Here is a 20,605-nt window from a genome sequence, read left to right on the forward strand (position 1 = left end):
TAGCTAAGCTGAATATATGGTATGGGTGTTTCTGTAGCTTATAACAGAGCCTTTCCTTCAGCTGAATCTGAAACTCTTCCAAAGTCAGAAGGAGGTAAAAAAAAAACACTAACCCTGAAAGAAATCACTTGTTTGACTATAATAATCTACAGAAACTGGTTAAAGCATTAAACAAAAAATAAATGAATCAGATAGTTAGGACTAGTATGTCAGGAAAATAGAACATAAAATGCCTCTGGAATCTGTAGAATATTTTCTAGTACAAGAGGGTTTCTGAGTCATGGTTCATTTACAATGTCTGTTTCCTCACTCAAGGAAGGGTTTCTAATAGATTCAAGGAGACGCTAAGCTTTGCAAATGTCTTGCTCAAATAAAGGCAGCTCTGTGAGGGATAGATTTGTTCTGTTTATGGAGAAAACTTGCCAGTCATGTTTCACATTGTGCACCCTTCAGAGAAACAACCGTCTTCTTTCACATCATGGTAAAGATGGAGGTTTGTACAATTGCGTCTTCAAGGTCTCTGATCAGAGGGGTCATGAGCCATGACTTTTTTAGACTAACTGGAGATTGACCGCCAACTTGTTCCGGAAGTCGCGGTAGACTTAGAGAAATGTACCACTAGTCAGATCAGAAAGACTTTGAAAGCCATCCTGAAGTTTTACTACATCAAGTTAGATGGAAGGTTTGGCTGCGCCACTGAAAGGATGCTATTTTCAGCGTTTAAACCGGAGTATCATGGTCTTTGCACAGTAGGAATTTGACCAAACCTCAGCAGTCTTGAGGATGCTTGTCTTAGTTTTCAACATCAGACTAAGAAATGGAGCTCTTGAGCCAGTCCTACAGAAGGTGGTCTCCCAGAACACTGAGTTTTTCTTTATTTCAATTGGAATAACTACAGAACTGCTGGGAAGATGATGAAATGTCATGGACTTAATGGAAGCTTTAAGCATTTGACTATAAATTTTGGCAGAGGGAGAAAGGTACATTTTTTGGTTTGTTTGCATCTTAGTCTAAATCTCTGGGACCATTGGAAACCAAGTAAATATCATCTGACTATGTCAGGGCACATCTGTCTTCCACATATATCCTAGCTTGGCTTTGGTTCAGGGTTAAATATGACCTCCAGGTAATCAATGATAACTTAATTGTTAAACATAATGAGGATTCCATGTCAGAAAAGAAGTATTTAAAACTTAGGAGGCAACTTGAATGGAATTTAGGAAAACTGAGTTTGTTTTTGCTTCGATGAAACCAGTGAGCCTGGGACAAGTCCTGAGCCTTCTCTGGACTCCAGATTCCTCGTTGGAAACATGGTGAAGTTCTATTTGGTGACTCCCCTGTGTCCTGTCTATTTCTAAATCACCTTATTAGGAATCATCCTCAAAAATTCTCATTTATGACAAAGAACTTTACAAAGAATTCTCTCAAAGATAAATCTGTATAATTCGTTTCATATTTTTTCCCCCAAATGGTATCCTCACTGTATTAGTCAACTCAGGCTGCTATAACAAAATACCATAGACTAAGGAGTTTAAATAATGGACATCTACCACAGTTCTAGAGGCTGAGAAGTAGAAGATTATGGTGCCAGCATAGTCAGGTCCTGGTGAGCGTTCTCTTTCTGGCTTGCAGACAATTTTTTTCTTGCTGTATCCTCACATGGTAAAGAGAGAGAGAGAGCTCTTGTGTCTCTTCCTCTTCTTATAAGAGCACTAATTCCCTTTTGAAGGCACCACCCTTATGACCTCATCTAAACCTAATTGCCTCCCATAGGCTTTATCTACAAATACCATCACATTAGGGGTTAGAGATACAACATATAAATTTTGGGAGGAAATTCAGTTCATAACACTCATTTTCCTCCAAAACAGGATGAGATTTCCTTTTCACTACTACTAAAGGTCGGCATGGAATGCAAGTTTCCCTCTTACAGATAATCAGAAAATTTGAAGTTGAGAAAAGTATGCTTATGAGCTCTAAGGAAACATAAAATTATTTAATAATTTTAGGCAAACCTTTTCTTTCCTGAAGAGGTTAATTGGACTTTTTCTGTTTTACCTTTCCCGTTGGTGCCTCCATATGTGAAGTCTTAGTTTAGGAAACTTCTTTTATGAGTCAGTGACATTGTAATGATTCACAGTGTCCATATTCATAGTGAGCTTTGCTACACAAAGTGTGGTCTATGCAACAGCAGCGTTAGAATTCCGTAGGAGCTTGTTAGAAATGGAGAAGCTCAGGACCCACACCGATCTACTGAATCAGAACTTGCATTTTAACAAGATCTCAGGTGATTTCTATGCACATTACAGTTTGAGAAGCACTGTTAGAGTATATAGACTATAGACTTATGGCCCCAATTTAATTATTTCCTTTACCTACCAGAACATTCACTCTTTTGAAAGCAATAATGATAATAGTTATAATGTGTACTTTCTATGCACCATGTCAAGCCTTTTATTTCAAGCTCTATAACAAGACTGGTGGTATATTATTTTACATATAAAAATATAGCAACTCAGAGAGGTAAAGTAACTTATCTAAGGTTGCATGCTTGTGAATGACAGAGCTTGGAGTTAAAGTGAGGATTTTCTGACTGTTAAATCCATATCACTGGGTCCCATAGTTTCAATTTTATTTAATATACATTGGTATACTTAGAGGACCTCAGTAGGTGAATCTCTGCTAAAAGGTAAAATTTAATTTTTATGGCTGAGGATATTTTTTTGGAGATTTTTAGTGTCTCAGGCCTTAAAAGTAAGAATAATTGTCTTTTTTGGACTCCTTAAATGAGATAAATTTCTTAGACAAATGAGTGTGGTCTAGAATGTTAGGTAAAAACTTTTGGGTTCTGGTCAAGGAAAGAAATAAACAATATGATGTTTTGTACCTGTGAAAAAATTTTTTCTCTGTGGTTTGCTTTACTTGGGGAATAATGTTGTGTTTCTGTTGCCTTTTTCCCCCCAAATTTAATATTCAATTTGGACTTTGATTGTATTAAGCACCATTCAGGAATGTAAATGATTGTGGTGTCATTTTCTATTATCAAAATGCATTTGTTTTTTCTTCATTATTACACCAATTCACACTAAATTCTAATGTCACACACAGCATCTTGGGAACAAATGAAATAACAAAGGGATGTGAGTCTCAGCTATTGGGAATATTTATTGGTACAAAAAGCCTTTCACTGGTAACTAGGAAAACATCTATTTTTAAAAAGGGGAACCAATATAAAGGGGAAAAATCACTTTTATTTGTTTGCACAATATAGAATGTGATATGAGGCATGAATTCTCTTCCTCTTAAGATTGTCCAGATTCATTACAAAATGTCAATTGCCTGGTTCTTTACTGTGTGGTTTTCTTCTTTTTTTAGTTTTGACTCTATTACAGATGTCCCCCATTTTCCTCCTCTCCCCACCCCTCACTTTGCCTTCCTCCACCCTGCCCTTCTTCTTAAAAAGCCCAGAGTCCTTCTTGGATTAATGTCGATAATCTGTGTAGAGAAAAGAGAAGGTTAATCATATCCACCCACTTTTTGTGCCTCTGACCCTCTGGAGAAGTTGTTAATTTAGAAATACCAGAGAATTTCTGAATCTGAGCAGTGACATCTTTCAATCTTAATGCAAAGATGAATTGTAAACACAAAAAAGAAAGAAGTGAAGTTTTAAATTTTGTTTTATTTTTAAAAGACATACTAATTATTTAGTTAGTCAGCCATTAAAAAAAGAGTATTCTCACTGGTTAGCCTAGGCTATGAAACAGGGCAGTGCAAGTGGGTGGCAAGGGAAAACAGAGGGGATCCCAGGGAAGCAGAGGGATTTAAGATTTAAGAAGGAGAGAAGCAATCATGGTGCTATGTAAAATGTACTAGACCAATGCCAAGAATTAGACCTTTGACAATGGACCACTGACCAGCTGGCAGAGGAGACTGGCAATGGACCTAGGGAAAGAAAGCAGAAATGCCATCTAAAACAGCATAGCAATCTGAAAATCCTCCACATTCCTTAATGGTGTCCCGAAGCAGCTGTAATCTGGCCTGATACTCACAATTGTGCTCACAAAAATGAGTAGAGAAGATAATGCGTTTAAGGAGATCATTCATAGTAAATGATCAACATTTGAAAGCCACCAGAGCCTAATAGTTTAGCCCTGAAGAATCTGGAAACCTTGCCCCATTTCTTGGTTGTGGCAGGTAATAAGATCTCTTTTTGTGAGTCCATGTATTACCTCTCAGTGTGTTCTCTGAACCTCATTCCAGCAGGACTGGAATTTGTCATGATGGCAGTGACTTCACAGGAGATGTAGTTACAAGAAAAATACTATACTCGGCCATCATTGCCAAATTTGCGTACTATATTATTCTATGGAATGTTGAGATCCTGTACAGGAGGTAAAAACATACCCTGCATAAAATTGAGTTCAATGGAACATTTAAGAAATAGCCTTTATTTCAGTTATCTGCAAGGTTCCTTTACACATACCTATCTTATTTCCAAGTGCATGTTCTTTTCCAGGTAAATCGTCTTCAGCTACCTTTTTAGTGACCATCTTAGGTTAAAATGTCATGTTCTTAGGAATTATGTGCTTGGTTTGTAAGGTTGCAAATTCTTCATTTTTTTGAGAGAAATTGGAACTGAAAATGAAATCATGTGGCAAGGCCATTCTTTCAAAATGATTCATAGCTGAACCAAAGGAGTGGGGCTCTCTTCTCCCTTTTCACTACCTATAATTGCTTCCTTGGAGGAAACTGCCTTGCCCTCGTCCTGCAGACCAGCATCCTGTGGAGAAATGGGTTTGCTAGTCGCTTAATTGCTCAGATAGGAAGGTCCCATTGCTCCAGTTTCTTTATTTTCAACATTTCCCCCGTAATTCGATTTCAGATCCACGGATTCTTAGAATTAAAAGGAGAAGATCCAGCCCACTAATCATAAAATGTTCAAGGATGTGGTCATTGTGGGTTTGCTATAGGGGTTGAAGTAAGAACCTAGGTCCTATGCTGCCTGGGCCAGAACTTTCCTCCAACATCTTCTCACTAAGACTGAAACAACTGCCGAACTTGCTTAGGAGTAGCTGATCGATGGAGAGAACATGAAGCTGGGAGATGGAAAGTGTGGATTTGATGCATGAATTGGCTCTGTCATTTTAGGCTTTGGTTAAGAGGATTATCGGATGGCTTTATGGGTCACTTCCGGTTCTGGCTTTTGTTTCCTTAAGCTTATGTTGTGACTAAAAGAGGTGGGTCCAATTCCCATGTGCCTTAGGAGGAAAGAGGTGAGAGTAAGAGGATGTTTCTGTTCCTGAGTTTAACAGGTGAGGTGAAAGGTGGCCTCTTGGTGGTGCAGCGTACTCTTCTTGGATACTATGCTGGCATTTTGAGTTTCTCATATTCACTGGGTGGTACTTTAAGTCTAAATCCAGAATCATCGTACCTGCCCTCAGGTAGGAGTAACCCTGAAAATATGCACCATCTACTCACTTGTGCTTGCCCTCAATATAATTGTAATTCTACACATGGTTAGCGTCTTTCTTCTGCTTACAAGTGGCAGGGTTAAAAACAATGACCAGAATTGGGAAGTGTTCACACACAAATTCAATGCTTTTTAAAATATATATTTTTATCGATTTCAGAGAGGAAGGGAGAGGGAGAGAGATATAGAAACATCAATGATAAGAGAGAGAATCATTGATCAGCTGCCCCCTGCACGCCCCACACAGAGCCTTGCTAGCCGGGCATAAATTAAATGCTTTTGACAGTGATCTAAACACCTGTTTAAGAAAGTCTGTTTTTTTTTTCTTCTTTCTGTTTTTGCTGATGAATTAGAATTTCTCAAATTATTCTGCCATTGTTCCTTTCACCTGCTTCAGAAATGAGAGGTGTCAGTGCCCCAGCGTTGCCTGACAAGCACAAGTTCCTGTTAGCCTCCCAGTCCCATGGCTCTCTGGCCTGCTGCCTGGCGCCCAGCACCTTTGGCATCTTCCCTGATGAGCTCAGGACCAACTTGTCCCAGAGTTGCCTCGAACTTTCCTCTGGCTGCTATTGTTCCTATTACTTCACTGTAGCTTTATATTTTTTTAAAGGTAACCTGGTTTTATGTCTTTTCTGAAACAATTTGAATAAAGCACAGAGTTTTTAAAGTCACTGGTGTTTGCTTGACCACAAATAAAACACAACAAGACGTGCTCAATTGTAGGTAGTATTTCTGGAGCTGAAACTCAATGGTCACTGAACTGAACAGTTGAAACTTTGTCAAGAGAAAACTCTCTGACCCAAACGGAGAGGTTGTTCCAGTCCTTTGAAAAGCCAGTGGTTGGTGTGCAGTCCAATGAAGATTAGTGACATTCCCATAAATTTCGGTGACTTCATATTGTTGAGATCATAATGTTCCTAATGTTCTTCACACCCGACTCAAACTTTTCCTTTTTGCCTTTCTTTTAAAGTCAAACATTATCATAATTAATATTTAAAAAGGGATTTCTTTCCTGGGAATCGATGAGACATGTTGGCATTTGCCTTCATTTTCTTTGGAAGATGTTTATTTTTCTTGTCAGCTGCAGGGGAGAAACCTGCTGTGAAAACTGATAGACCCCAGCTGTCAGTCAGGAGCATTCGTCTGGTATTATTTTGATGGCATACCCATGGCATTGCCAAAGGAGTGTGGGCATAATCGTTGTAACAAAAATAATCCAAAGAAATTCTTTAACATAAATATTTTTGTAAGGTATGGATGGCACCCCTGGCCTTGCAACTTTGGAGTGCTTGAGTACTTTGACTTTAGAGAGGGCAAGGCATTGTTCTTATATTAGATATGTCATCTGCAGTGACAATATGAAATCTGGAGCGGGGGATCCTGTCACGGTGTCGATGTCAGGAAACCAGGCACACACGTCCCCCACAGCTTCCTCGTGTCCTCAGAAGGGAAACTCACAGTGCAGGGCTTGTCCTTGGCTTTAACCTGCACACGGAATCTGTGACAAAGTGGTGTTCTTTACAAAAGGGATTTTCTACAGCACGACATATCTAACAGGGAGAATTGCAAGAACGTCGTTTTATAAGCATTCCTGCTTGTGGTTAGCTTGGGATCTGGATTCTTTGGAGAACAGTGTCTTTCCTTTTGGGTTTTATGACCATCTTTTTCTTAATGCTTAGAAAGAAAAGAGCTTTGCCAAACATTTTTTTTTCTGGCATTAGTGTCTTCTGGAAAACGAAAATGGAAATGGCCCAGATTCTCTTACTAAAGTCTTCAGATATTTATATGTAGTTTAAGAGTTTCATCTTGAAAAAAATGAAGCACCTTTTGTTTTCCACATTTTTTTTTAAAGGATAGAAATGAAAATTTACCAGGTTACAGTCAATTGAAAGGACAACATCTATGGTGACATAAGCATCCACAGACACATGTGTGCATGTGCATACATTCATGTAGAGACAGACAGGATTGCTAACATGAGTAGAGGAGAACAGGCAAGAGCTATGCTGACAATTCGTTTCTGTCACTGATTTGATCTACACTAAAGACTAAGCATTTCATGTTTTTGTTGATGCAGGTAGGTCCTTTGAATTTTTCCTAATAATTGGACAACTCAGCAGGATATAAGATAAAATAATGACAATGTTTTGCATTGTCAATTATTTTGTCCTGAAATAACTATTCTGTGACTTCATGGAAAGCATTGAAAAAAACTGAAATAATCCAAATATAATGAAAGGAAAAGGGAGGCTGTGTTTTGAGAGGATGCAACGGATGGGACTGACTGTTCGAACTAGTTTGTCATGAGATATTTATTCACTCCTCAGCACAATTCCACAACTCACTTAACTTCTTACATGTGGAAGAGATGTGTCAAATGATGTTTCTTATTTGTCCAGGACTTCTCTTCTCTGACAAGTGTTATTCATGCTCTATGTTACAGAAACCACGGGGTCTCTGTCTCTAAGGGGAAAACTTGAGACATTGTCATGGGCCTCCCTTATTGCCCTTCCTTATAAGTAGGCATGAGGGTATAAAATACACGATAAATGAGAACAGGTCTTCTAAGCTGCCAAAGGCCATGTCAATGTGATTCCAAAACAAAAGTTGGCCTTTATTCTATCACACTGTCACATCCAAGAAGGGATAGCTGATGGGCGACAAACATTTGATATTTTAAAAACTACCGGACAAAAGCCCACTCTTTTCTTCACAACGTTCCCCAAAAGTACTAGGAAACGAATTAATGCAAATATAATTCAAGTTCAAGTACTATTTTAGCATAGTTGCTTTGTCACAACTCTTTTTCTGATGGGTAATTCTTTGGGTAATTTTTGTGCTAAGCTAGTTTGGATTTCTTCTGACATGTCTATAGCAGAGTGGTGTGTCCTATGTGTGTGGAAAATAAATGCAAAAAATGACTTATTGTTGCCGTCCGGAAGTGCTTCTGAATTCTAAGGCAAATTAGGCCTCAGCTTTTATTTTTGTTGCTGTAGTACCAGTATATGTTAAAGACTAGAATGTCTGAATTTGTCTGTATGCACACATATCAGAAAATAGAATTTTCTTTTCACAAGAACAAGATGAAGCAGTTGTAGAAAGCCTCGCAATATTTCTACTTCTCTGACTTTAAGTTGCTTTCTTCCATGTGGCTTGAAAAATAAAATCATCAGCTTAGCTGCAGTGGGATGGCTGCTCTTCTATCTCACCAATCCAAAGAGAAATTGTTAACTAACTCAAATGGTTATTTGCCATGGTCAGTGAAGAAAATTGCCTTTTAAAGTGCTGCTAAAGTACTGAGAGTGCAGTTATGAGGGTTAAAAATGAATAGTTAAAAAGCCATTCTTGCAATGCATGTGCTTGAAAAATAAACATACTTAAAATGAGATAAGTAAAAAATAAAATATTGCATCACACAGAGCTATTCAGTTTAAAGCAGGGCAGGTGGAACCTTGAACTATAGGCAGCACACATAGAAGGTGTTACAAAATATACCCACCTGTGGCTTGAGGCTAGAGGACGATTTTTTAAAACATTTACTACCAAAGACCATGCCAGCAACACTGTGACAATCATGCAAAGCTGCTAAGTGATTTTATGTAGAGAATGCTAGTGTCTCTCCTTTGGAAAAATGGAAAACACAAGCAAAAAAAAAATCATTTCTCAATTTCTGAAGGGTTGTAGATTTGGTAATTGAAACACTTTATTTTTGGTTTTATCAAGTTAGTCCATGAGATAAGGTAAATCAGCAACAGATAATTTGCAATGATTGATGTAAAGCTGAGAGGAACTGTGAGTCATTCTCCTCAGGTTGGGCCTACAGGCTGGTGAGATACTATGTCCTGCTTTACAAATGAAATGACTGTGATCCAGAGATTGGGTGATTCTCCTACTGTCACATAATTAATATATGGTAGATAGGGAATTCAGACCTAGGCTATTCCCCCTTTTTCCCCCTCCATGCATGTCTGAAACCACTTTTTTTTTAACCTGTGAGTTTATTATTTACTATATGTGGGCATCACCACATTTCTTAAGGACTCACAGGGGTCAAAGCACCATGATATAAGGAGACTGGGATTGCCAACTCTAAGCCTTTGTCGAATATGACTGCCTACCCACTTTAGGCATTCCAGAAGGCATTTACTTAATTCTATCTCTTTTAATAATTATAACCTCCCCCCCCCAAATTGTTTTTCTCCTGTTTTTACAGATGAATACAAACCCGAGACCCAAGCTGGTTAAATTACTTGCATACAGCCCATCAGGATCAAAAGCTAGTTTCGTTTATGTCCGTAGCTCCTGCAATGATAATTTCAAAGTTTCTATTATGTGACTAGAGAAAGGCCCTTAGAACACATCTAAGAAAAACCAAAACATCAACACCCTAACTTTAGGGAATCCTAAGTCACTTCTTAGTGAACACTCTTACGCCTTACTCTGTTGTTTTACTTGTTAGGGGTTTTCCTTAATTGCATATTAATTCCTTGTCCCTGCGGTATGAGAAATTTAAGGAGCAGGAAAGAGCTGTCTGGCTCAGTGGGACTGGGTTGTTATTTAGTCTGGCTGTTTCCTACCTCGCATGGCGATTGATTACCCTGACTATCGTGTGTTGACATATTTTGCTTGCTGTACTGATTATACGTTGGGAGGACTAATTCTTTTATTGGGTTAGAGTTCAAAGGTGCTCATCTGTCAGCAAAAAGTCTCTCATTTCGTGGCATGCTCGGCCTCCTCTTATATCTGTCATTTTTATACTGTTCTCAGGCGTTTTCCTCTTATTTCTGGTCCTAGTTCAATAGCAAAGATCTTGAAGGATTTTCCTTTGTAGTGGGCTATTTTGTACGGTTTTTGGAGACAGATTCTGCTCTTTGAAGATATGCAGACTATTGGCATTTCACAGACTCTGACTGAAGCAATGGAAATCACACCATATCCTGCTCTTTGATTTTAACAACTCTGTTGGTGCAGGTCTCTAAATCTTGGATTTTTCCCAAACATGGTCAATTTTTTAGACCAATAAATTGGTAGATCTCTACTTGGGTTTTGCTAGTCAGTGTCCTGGCATTCTGGCTGACCATCAGGAAATGGACTGCCATAAAGAAGAGTCCAAGGAATGGTGATTTGATTGCATAGAACAATATGAAAGCTCACCTAATGTCTGCATGTATTTTTCAGCACTTTTATAGAAATTATAATATAGGTATGTAAGTGTTTCCATAAGATTCATATATATATATATATATACATACATACATATATATATATATATATATATATATATATATTGATATTTTTATATTTATTTCTTACCCTAATTTTTAACTGGAATCATAAGTATAAATATCCTCGAAAGTCATTATTTTGGATTACATATGATGACATTATTTTTGCAATTAGCTTGATGTTATTTGGGATATAAGTAGCATACCTTTCTTGATAAGATTGTCAATGTGTTAAGAACGCATTTTGTTGTAGCTTATATTTTAATTTCTACTTTTCCTGCATGTTGCATTTAGAAGTTGATCAAAATAATAAAACAAGTGTTGTAGTAATAATAGATTTCAGAAATGATCTTTGTGAACTGGTAAGATAATCAATGACGACTAGCTTTTGCTCTAACTTTTTACTGTGTTATAACAAGTTAGTCTTCAAGTTTCATACAAAACGTAAGTAAACCCTGATTTAGAAAAATAGCTGGAGCTGGCTCATAAGCAACTAGGCCATCCTCCAGAGGGGAATGAAGCAAGCCAAGGAGTCTGCAGTCTTTTGTTGGAAAAGAAAGAAAAATGGGAGTTATTGTCAAATTTTACAGAGTTTATTTATCTTTTGATATTTGGGTTTCTATAAATGGTAGGCGGTGATGGGACTATTAGAATAAAATTGAAATAGAATCTTATGGGATCATTATGCCTGGGCCCATTGTGCCTGGCAGGTAGTCTGTATTCAGTAAAAGTAAAAACTTTATTACTTTTTATCTTCTCATTGACCCCATCTAAGCCAAATTCATAATATGAACTAAAAATGCTAACGTCATCAGCCTCCAATGGCTTTTCCTGAATTTATATGCACATGGTACTGTGTTGATTATGGGTGTACAAAGCAAGCAATATACCCTAGATGCGACTCTTCCTAGGACTTTACTTTCACAATCACACAGAGATTGATGAATTCCTAGAATGTGAGCTGGAAGGGACTCTGGGGGCTCTCTACATTACGTAAGACGAGGACATAGATTCCCAGAGAGATGAAAAGACTTGTTCAGAGTTTCCCAGTTAATCAGTGGCAATACCAGGAATGGGATCTGAGTTCCTACAAGCCTAGTCTATTGTTCTTATTTATCCACCTTTCTGTTTTAGAAAATAAAATTATGGATGTATATTCTAGGAGTTGTTCATCAGAAAAACTATTTCAAAATATTGTAATCTTTAAAGATACACACCCAATTAGAAAAATAAAAAATATATAATTGTATGAGTAAGCATGATTGCAAGGTAGAAGTGTGGGTAGTAGTCCTAGGTTAATCCATAATCCACAATTTTCCACATTCCCTTTCCAATTATCTGATAAAGACCATTGGCATTTTCTTATTTTTTTGCAAAGTACTCTGTAAATACAACTTCAACCCACTCTTCCTACCCTTGTTCAATCAGATTTATTTAATAAACTCCTCTGATGTGGAAATTTTGGAGCCACCCCTGAGTAGTAGGACCAAACTTTTTCTAACATATTTATGCAGATTCTGAGAGATTTCAAGAATTCAAGCGGCAGGATATTTGGGGGTGGTGGTGAGGGTAAGGAATTGGCAATTGGATCATAGCAAGCATTAAAAAGGACCAAAAGGTTGTATTCTTTCCTGCAAGTACACCAGCTATATTTCTAAATATGGCAGCTTTGTAGAGTTTTATAGACATCTATGGTACTATTCATTTTTTCTATATTGATTTAGAGCACTCCAAGAGGCCAACAGCAGTTACTGAACCCTTGTTCTGCAAGGCCTACTGCACAAGTTGCAACTTTACATGGCAGAAAATGATCTGAATAAGTCAAAGACCCCCAGCTCAGTTAAATTAAGTAGTGCTACACTTTTTAAAATAGCCTCCATTATTACAACATATAACATTCTATTGTGCATGTCTAGGTCTAGTCATGATATTTATCTGGTATGAACAAATTCTATAATTATGCCTTTACCTTAGGTAAAGGCATAATTATAGAATTTGTTCATAAAAGGGTCTCTTAGAGACCCTTTGTGGTTTATGAGAGGGAGGAAGGGAGGGAGGGAGGGAGGGAGAAAGAGAGAGAGAGAGAGAGAGAGAGAGAGAGAGAGAGAGAGAAGAAACCCTTCTTACCATATTGTCTAGCAGAGCAAGAGAACATTAGAAAAGCTGTGACCCCAAAGCGTCCATAAACAGTTATCTTCCCCTGGGAGAAGCTGGAGTGGCCATTCTACTGAGCTATTTATAACTCTGGGTGTTTGTTAAAAATGTATTCAAGGCTAAATCATATCACTGAACAATGGGCATGGAGGCCCAGATCTGTGTGTCAAAGAGAGGAGGCCATATCAGGGCCAGGTTGCTTTATGGAGTGGGGTCTGTGTCAGGCAGACAAGGAGAATGGGAGGTTTCCTTGGAGGCTTTTGTAAAGCTCTGTGCTTCTTCTCGGGGCTCGATTAGAATAATCAGAGGCCTTGGGAAATTCACACGGTTTTGGTGGGGCTGCGATCCATCATCATCCATCATACTTGTGCGCTGGGTGACTGAGGAGCCAAATACCAGGCCGGCGGGGTGGCCAGAGCCCTTCTCTGCATGGAGCTCTCTGGTCTGCAGGGCAAGGCTCCAGGAAGCCTGGCAGAAGGAGGGGCAGAGGAGGCTGCAGGGGAACTAACTCCCAGATCAGCCTGCCTTTGGGGGGGGGGGGGGCTTTCCCTGCCAGCAGTCCCCACAGGCGACAGTCTACGAACAGGAAGTAACTACATAGTACTTTGAAAGATTTTTGGATTTCCTCAGCTTAATTCGAGTTTTGCTGGCTTGGTTTGGAGTTTATTTCTAATTTATTGCTAGTTTGTGTTTGTTTGTTTGTAGGTTTTCACATTTTTTTAAAAAAGAGCTTTCTAGGTTGTTTGCTTCTATGCGCATTTGCATGTAGGAAGAATTGGGTTTTGTCATTTTAAATAAGGAAAGACTGTGTCATGGTGTGTGTGAGTGAGTCAGAGTGTGTGTGTATGAGTATTTTGGGGGAGACAACCATAAAACCTTCATTATATATTCCTATATGCTTAGCAACTTTTTTCAAACTTTCTTTAACCTAGGAAGAAATGTGGTTTGGGGTTGTTTTTAAAAAAAATGTTTTGAGACTCCAGAATTAGGAGAACAGTGTCTAGTTCTATAGAAAAGCATTTATTGCAATGTGATCTCAGAGCCAGTCTGTAGAGTCCTGTGTGAGATTGGATTGCTCAATAATGACTAATTTGGCCTTTCAGTTCCCAAGCAAAGAACTTTGGCAGCCAAGTATGTAAATTTTTACCCATCTTCCATTTTGGTTTTTCTCAGGAAACTAGGGAAGGAGTCAAATCTAGGTGTATGTACACATTATAATGAACCTTACAAATCCCAATTTGATGATGTTTACCAATTAAGAAAACATACTTAATTTTGCCTTTTTTTTTTCTGTTTCAGAGAGTTAATGGACTTACTACCTCTCTAAAGCCTCCTACCCCCCCTCCCCCAGAAAAACTTTTTTAAAAAAAGCTTGTGTCTTAATCATTCTGGCTTATGTAAATTAATATAGAGTCTCTTCTATTTTGTTTTTCTGTTACTTTATGTTATTCTATTTACTTTAGATGAACATCCAGTGGCAAACACATGCCCTGCCTAAAAGGAGTTCATTGGTATTCTCTTTTGGATGGTGCGAATAAGTCCATAAAATAAATGTGACGTCTAGTGCATTCTTTGTCCTTTTATATTTCTTAAGTTGAAAATCCATAGCAGAATGCCTAGAAGTATATTGCAATTTGACAAGATTTGCTTTGTGTGCATATAAGAAAATATGACTTGTAAAAAAAAGTAAGTAGAAGAATAGATGTATGGGCACTGTGATGCTATTTTATTGGTATCTTTTGCACCCACTGCAATGAGACTCATGGAATGTTGGACTTAAATTAAAATAATCATAAATAATGTTAAACAATAATAAATAAAGCCCAACTCTTACCCTCTCCCTTTTTTCTTTTCTCTCTCTCTTTTTCCCCTACTAAGAAAATCTACAAGTAAATAACACAAAATAGATCATCCACTTTGGGGGAAGAAGACAGGTGGGCTGAGGGCAGTGTGGACTGAGCAGGCACCTCATACGCCCTGTGGATTTGGAGTTCTGGGGTTGGGGTGAGCAGGGAAGGGCACTGGATAGAGAATGTTGATTTGCAAGAATTTCTGCATATTCACTAATGGGTTTTTAAAGATTATCTTAATAATTTACATAAATTATATGTATTGGCATGAAACTTTTTCTCAAAGATCTCAAGTGGAGGGGCATAGTTACATATAGGTAAAATTTTAATAAATTCCTATGAAAACCATTGAGATAAGGAGTTGCTTCGGGGCCTTTCCTGAGGAGAGCGAGGAAGGGGTTGTGTACCTGGTAAGCACTTCTTAAAGCCAAGTACCTGGGCTAGTATTATCCTATCTAATAAGAGGGAATATGCTAATTGACTGCCCCACCCTCAAAGATGGCAGCACTCACAGCCAATAAAGAGAAAATATGCTAATTGTCTGCCCCGCCCTCAAAGATGGTGGTGCCCACAGCCAATAAGGAGGGAATACTCTAATTGACTGCCTCACCCTCAAAGATGGTGGCACCCACAACCAATAAGGAGGGAATATGCTAATTGACTGCCCCGTCCTCAAAGATGGCGTGCCCACAGCCACAAGATGGCTGGCAGGGGAGGGCAGTTGTGAGTGATCAGGTCAGCAGGGGAGGGCAATTAGGGGCAACCAGGCCAGCAGGGGAGGGCAGTTAGGGGCGACAAGGCCAACAGGGGAGAGCAGTTGGGGGCAACTAGGCTGGCAGGGGAGGGCAGTTGGAGTGATTGGGCCAGCAGGGGAGGGCTGTTGGGGGCAACTGGGCCGGCAGGGGAGGGCAGTTGGAGGCGATTGGGCCAGCAGGGGAGGGCAGTTGGGGGCAAACAGGCCTGCAAGGGAGGGCAGTTAGGGGCAACCAGGCCAGCAGGGGAGGGCAGTTGGGGACAATTGGGCTGGCAGGGGAGCAGTTAGGCATGAATCAGTTGGCAGGGGAGTGGTTAGGGGATGATCAGGCTGGCAGACAGAAGCGGTTAGGGGCAATCCGGCAGGCAGGCAGGCAGGCAAGTGGTTGGGAGCCAGCAGTCCCAGATTGTGAGAGGGATGCCTGACTGCAGTCAGACATCCCCTGAGGGGTCCCAGATTGGAGAGGGTGCAGCCTGGGCTGAGGGACACCCCTCCAGTGCATGAATTTCATGCACCAGGCCTCTAGTCAATATATATTTAACAACGTTAAGTGTAGGAACTTAAGGGTAATTAACATGTAAAATTATATTTACTAATTTGAAGGAATGAAGCTTGTTATGGAATCAACATTCCTGAGAGACTATCATTAGTAGGGAAAACATCCTTGAATGCCTTACCTGGCACATTTTCTATTTGTACCTGCATGACTAGCATTGTTTTCTCCTGTTCCTATGCTCATCTTTTGATCTTCATGGGGTCTCCCACCAAAAGAAAGGCCTCTGGGTTCTGAAGGGGCATGATTCTCCAGGACCCAGAGTTCCCTTGTTGTCTCCTGTCTGCCCAAGGCTCCTACTTCAGTGTTCAGTATCCCAGACTTTTTCTTCTCATCCCCTCTATGTGTCCCAATCCCACAGTGGCAGGCTTTACTCATCATTGATAAACTAAGTCATGACATAGAGCATATTGGTTCATCAGGGTTTATTTTATCCCACCTCACTCCCTCACTAAATCCTTTCAATTTTACTTCCTAAATTTCTCTTGTTCTTTGTCCTCCACTATCAGTGGTTTTTTGTTTTTTGTTTTAAGTCTTCAGTGTTTCTCTCATGGATTATTGAAATAGCCTCTGACAGGTTCATCGACCTTCCATGTCATCTTTCCTAAATTTCTCCTGTTCTTGGAGTCAGAATATTCATTATAGAACACAACTCTGGTCTTTCCATTCTGCTCCCTAAGATCCTTAACTAGCACCATACTTATTTTAGGAGGAAAAAGGCCAAACTCTAGAATATGGCATAGAGACTATTTGGCTCCTCACTACCTATTTCTTCACATCTGTATCTACCCTCTTTCCTACTATAAATCAGGCAATTCTGAGACACCCTTAGTTTCAGGCACATACTAACCTGTTTCATACTTTTATACCTCTCAATATGCTCTTTATCTTCCTCGAAAGGTCTCTCTTCCCCTGTCTTTACCCTGGAAATTCCTTGGAAACCATCTTTATTTTTCAACACCCTTTTCAAGTGTCACCATCTCTGGGCAGCCTTTCCTAACCCTTCTCATCCTCAGAATCCACTCCTTTCTCCTCTGCACCCTGTACATAATTTGTTGACTGTGGGTACTATATTTTATTTCCATGACTTCCTTCTCTATTGGACTGTGTCTCTTTGAGGCCGGGAATGGGGCCAGACATTTGGCTTCTAGAGTGGAAACGCAGTGTGTGTGGCCCACAGCAAATGTCAAAATGCATATAGAAAGGAGCAGACTATCAATGGTCATGGATACTCTTGAAGATGGTTTTGCTTTAATCCAAAGAAATGATGCTAAATTGGGGGGAATTTCAGGTATGAGAACAAGTTGGGTCAGAGATATATTTTGGGGGGCGGGGGACCCAGCTTACGGCAGCCCTGGGTCTACGGGAGCTGAGGGGAGGGAATGCACGTGCATCACGTGTTGTCTGGGGTTTGGCAGAGTGGAGACACCAGTGCTGATGGTGCCCAGATCCCCACACTTAACGGCAGACCCCATAGGTTATTAAAGCTGAGAGCCTATCTGGGAAGATTAGCTGGAGGAAGTACTTTAACCACGGAGCAAACAGGCAGTTGCTTGATTAGTGCCTCAGACGTGCCATGGCACCGCGGTGTTGGGTTTCCATCTGAACCATTACTGGGATATTTGAGATCTGGAGCTTCGGTTCTAGCCTGACCTTGCATTTGATTTCTGAGTCCATGCGTCAGAAATGGGCCTTGCTCACTCCTCTCAGACTGTGTTTCCCAGCAGTGAGTTTTGTGTCCTTTGTTTTTGGACATTTGAAAGGGATGCTGAGAATGAACCCATATGGTGTTTGTTTAGATGGGGAATCCTAAATAGCTTCTTGTACTGGGAGAACACAGTAGCAAATATATCTTACAGTAATGTGTTTTAAATCAAAAGGGCTCCATATTTCCCCCTGTGTTTGAATGTGACATTCTTGATCATTCCAGACCCACCTGTCTGAGAACACAGGAATCAAAAACAGGAGTCACTCTCAAATTTCACCTCTATTTAATCCATCACAGAAACATACTGGCTTTTCACTGTATATATATAAAAAAAACCACCAGGACATTTAAACAAAGTGACACAGATCATCAGCAGATCAACTGGGAATGACGGCTCAATCAAACAAATGTATGTTGAGAATTTCCACAAGGCAGCCCTTGCAGCAGCCAAGCCAAATTTGTTTAGTATACATGAGTTAGCTGCTTAGGAACATTCGCTATGCTGCATGCCAGATGATGACTTTTCTGGGTAAACATCCATTTAGCAGCATATACCCATCCATGAAAGTGTTGGCGTGATTTTGATCTATTCTCTTGGACTCCTGAAATTATGACTTCATTCCACTGGCAGCCAAGTACCAAACCCACACATGCACCATTTAGGCTAAATAAAGGGGAGGGGAAGCTATACACTTATTTCAAAACGTAATATAACCACCCAAAAGGTAGGAGAAACTGTAAAATTGACAGCCCATTTCACTTTTCTGACAAGCAATAAAGCAAGCATCATTAAAATGGATGTCAAATTACAGGGCAGGGAAGCAGCAGGGAAAATACCTACCTTGTTCTTGGTGTTTGAAATAGCATGTGGCATATTTATCCTACCTCAGTCTAAACTTGGAGGAATTCCTTTTTGGGTTAGGGGGTTGGAGGCTCATTTGTGAAATTGGAATTTCAGAATCAGATCCCAACCAAGTGAGAACATTTGAATTCTTCGGGGTAGGGCATTTAAAAAATGTGTCATTTTTTTTCCTGTATTTGAACAATTATTTTTTTTAATGGTGTCACTTTAAGAATGGAAAATTCTGTTGAGCACAGTCATTAAGCTAAGAACAAAAGAGTAAAGTGTTTATAAAAACTCAGAAACAAATACCAAAACTTTCCGGTAGAATTTGCTAACTCTGTGCTTACTCTCATCGGCTGTTGTGAAATCCAGCTTGGGTTGTGCATGGTTCAGCTCAATGTTCTAGTTTATCAACCAAAAGCCTCTCTTTCGGATTCTATTCAACTAGGAAATCCTCAATTTGGGAGACATTTTCAAACAGAAAGCTTGAGGATTCCAGTTTTGGACTGAGGGGGTAATTATCTGAAATTTGTTGAGAGAGATTTTTGTTTCCAACCTTTAACCACCTCTAGAAGAGCACTTGGCAACAAACATTTGCTTGAGCAAGTTTTCTGAATGGTCAATCATTTAGAAATCCCCCAGAAAATGTTTCTTTTCTAGTAGTGGCAATGATTTTCGTGGATAACTGCTTCTTTTGAAATCTGTTTAAGATTCAGAGCTAGGTGAGCTACAAAGTGCAGCTTTCAAAAATGAAACTCCTCATAAAGAGCATTTTTTAAAGTTGATTCCATTTGAATTTGAGCATCTACTATATTCACAGCACTGCAGGGAGGATTTAAAGATCATTGAGACATAACCCTTGCCCTCAAGTAGCTGAAAATCAAAATGGGAAAATGCATGTGAAAACAACGAACTATAATAGCACCATATAAAGACAGAAGGATATGTTTTGAGGTATATTTTCTATTCTCTAGGATCTACAGAGGAAGGGGCTCACTCTGATTGGGGAGGTGATGGACATGGAAAGTGGGAACCTTTAGCAGATGAGATGGCATCTGAACTGGATATGAAAGAGTTTTAATGTATAAATCTTAAAGGCTGCCTCTTCCACAAGGCCATCCCTATCTAAAGTTGTCACCTACACATTTCAAACTGTTTTGTTTTATTCTGAGCACCGAAATTTATCTTATTCTCCATCTATGTGTTGGTTTCCTTTCTTCCCCTTCCCAAAAGCTATAAGGTTCATTCAAGCAGGGGCATTGTGGTCCTAGGTCACTGTTCCATCTCTAGGTCTCAGAACAAGGGAAGGGCATTCTAGATCAGAAGGCTGTCAAGGAAACAATACAGAGAGAGCCCAAATTCCACAGAATATTCACAGACAAAGAATAGATTATTGTGGCTAGATTATAGGATGCCTTGAAGGCATAAGATGGCCAAATTGATTATGACAAATTACAAAAAGAACTTTTTGAGGTCTTCAGAAAGCTGTGGCCAAGTTTTGAGAGGAAAATTGATGAGCTCTAATCCTCCCAAGTCTTTCTCAAATGGGTGTTGATTTTGACAACCCAGGATAAAACTTTCTTGGGAGAATGGTACACCTTTAGCAGCATACATTCCGCCATGAGAGCAGTTGTGTGATATCTTCTTCAATCCCTTTATCCAGAGCTTAAAAATAGGATAAATGGAATTGTTCTATTATTAATATCAATGTGCCCCCAAGTGTGGATACATGGGTGCCAGTTTTAAATCCCCAGAGAAAACATTAATGTACATGTACATGGACCTTTAGTGGCTTGAGTTTGGGGCAGAATAATCTTAGGGCAAGTGGAGATTTGTTGTAAACAAAAGACTTTGTTTAAATATGAATAAAGAAGAGAACAATAACCTGCCATGCTACCATTTGCTCCAACAATGACACATTTTATATAGTCCCAAGAATACTATTTATCAAAGCAGTTCCCAGGTATTGGGATGAACCAGAAACTCTCAACGCGCTGATTGATCACTCTTTGCTAGCAGCTCACTAGGATCACATAGCCACTCCAAA

General features: G+C 39.5%; 1 protein-coding gene across 1 annotated transcript in view; it reads left to right on the forward strand.

The window, feature by feature from the left end:
• The window catches only part of LOC111826073 (MDS1 and EVI1 complex locus protein MDS1), a 276,522-nt gene that overhangs the window by 238,744 nt on the left and 17,173 nt on the right, over nucleotides 1–20,605 (forward strand). The gene's annotated exons all lie outside the window — the stretch shown is intronic.

The sequence above is a fragment of the Myotis lucifugus genome, unplaced genomic scaffold, assembly GCF_000147115.1.
Source record: "Myotis lucifugus unplaced genomic scaffold, Myoluc2.0 scaffold_53, whole genome shotgun sequence".
Taxonomy (NCBI): Eukaryota; Metazoa; Chordata; class Mammalia; order Chiroptera; family Vespertilionidae; genus Myotis; species Myotis lucifugus.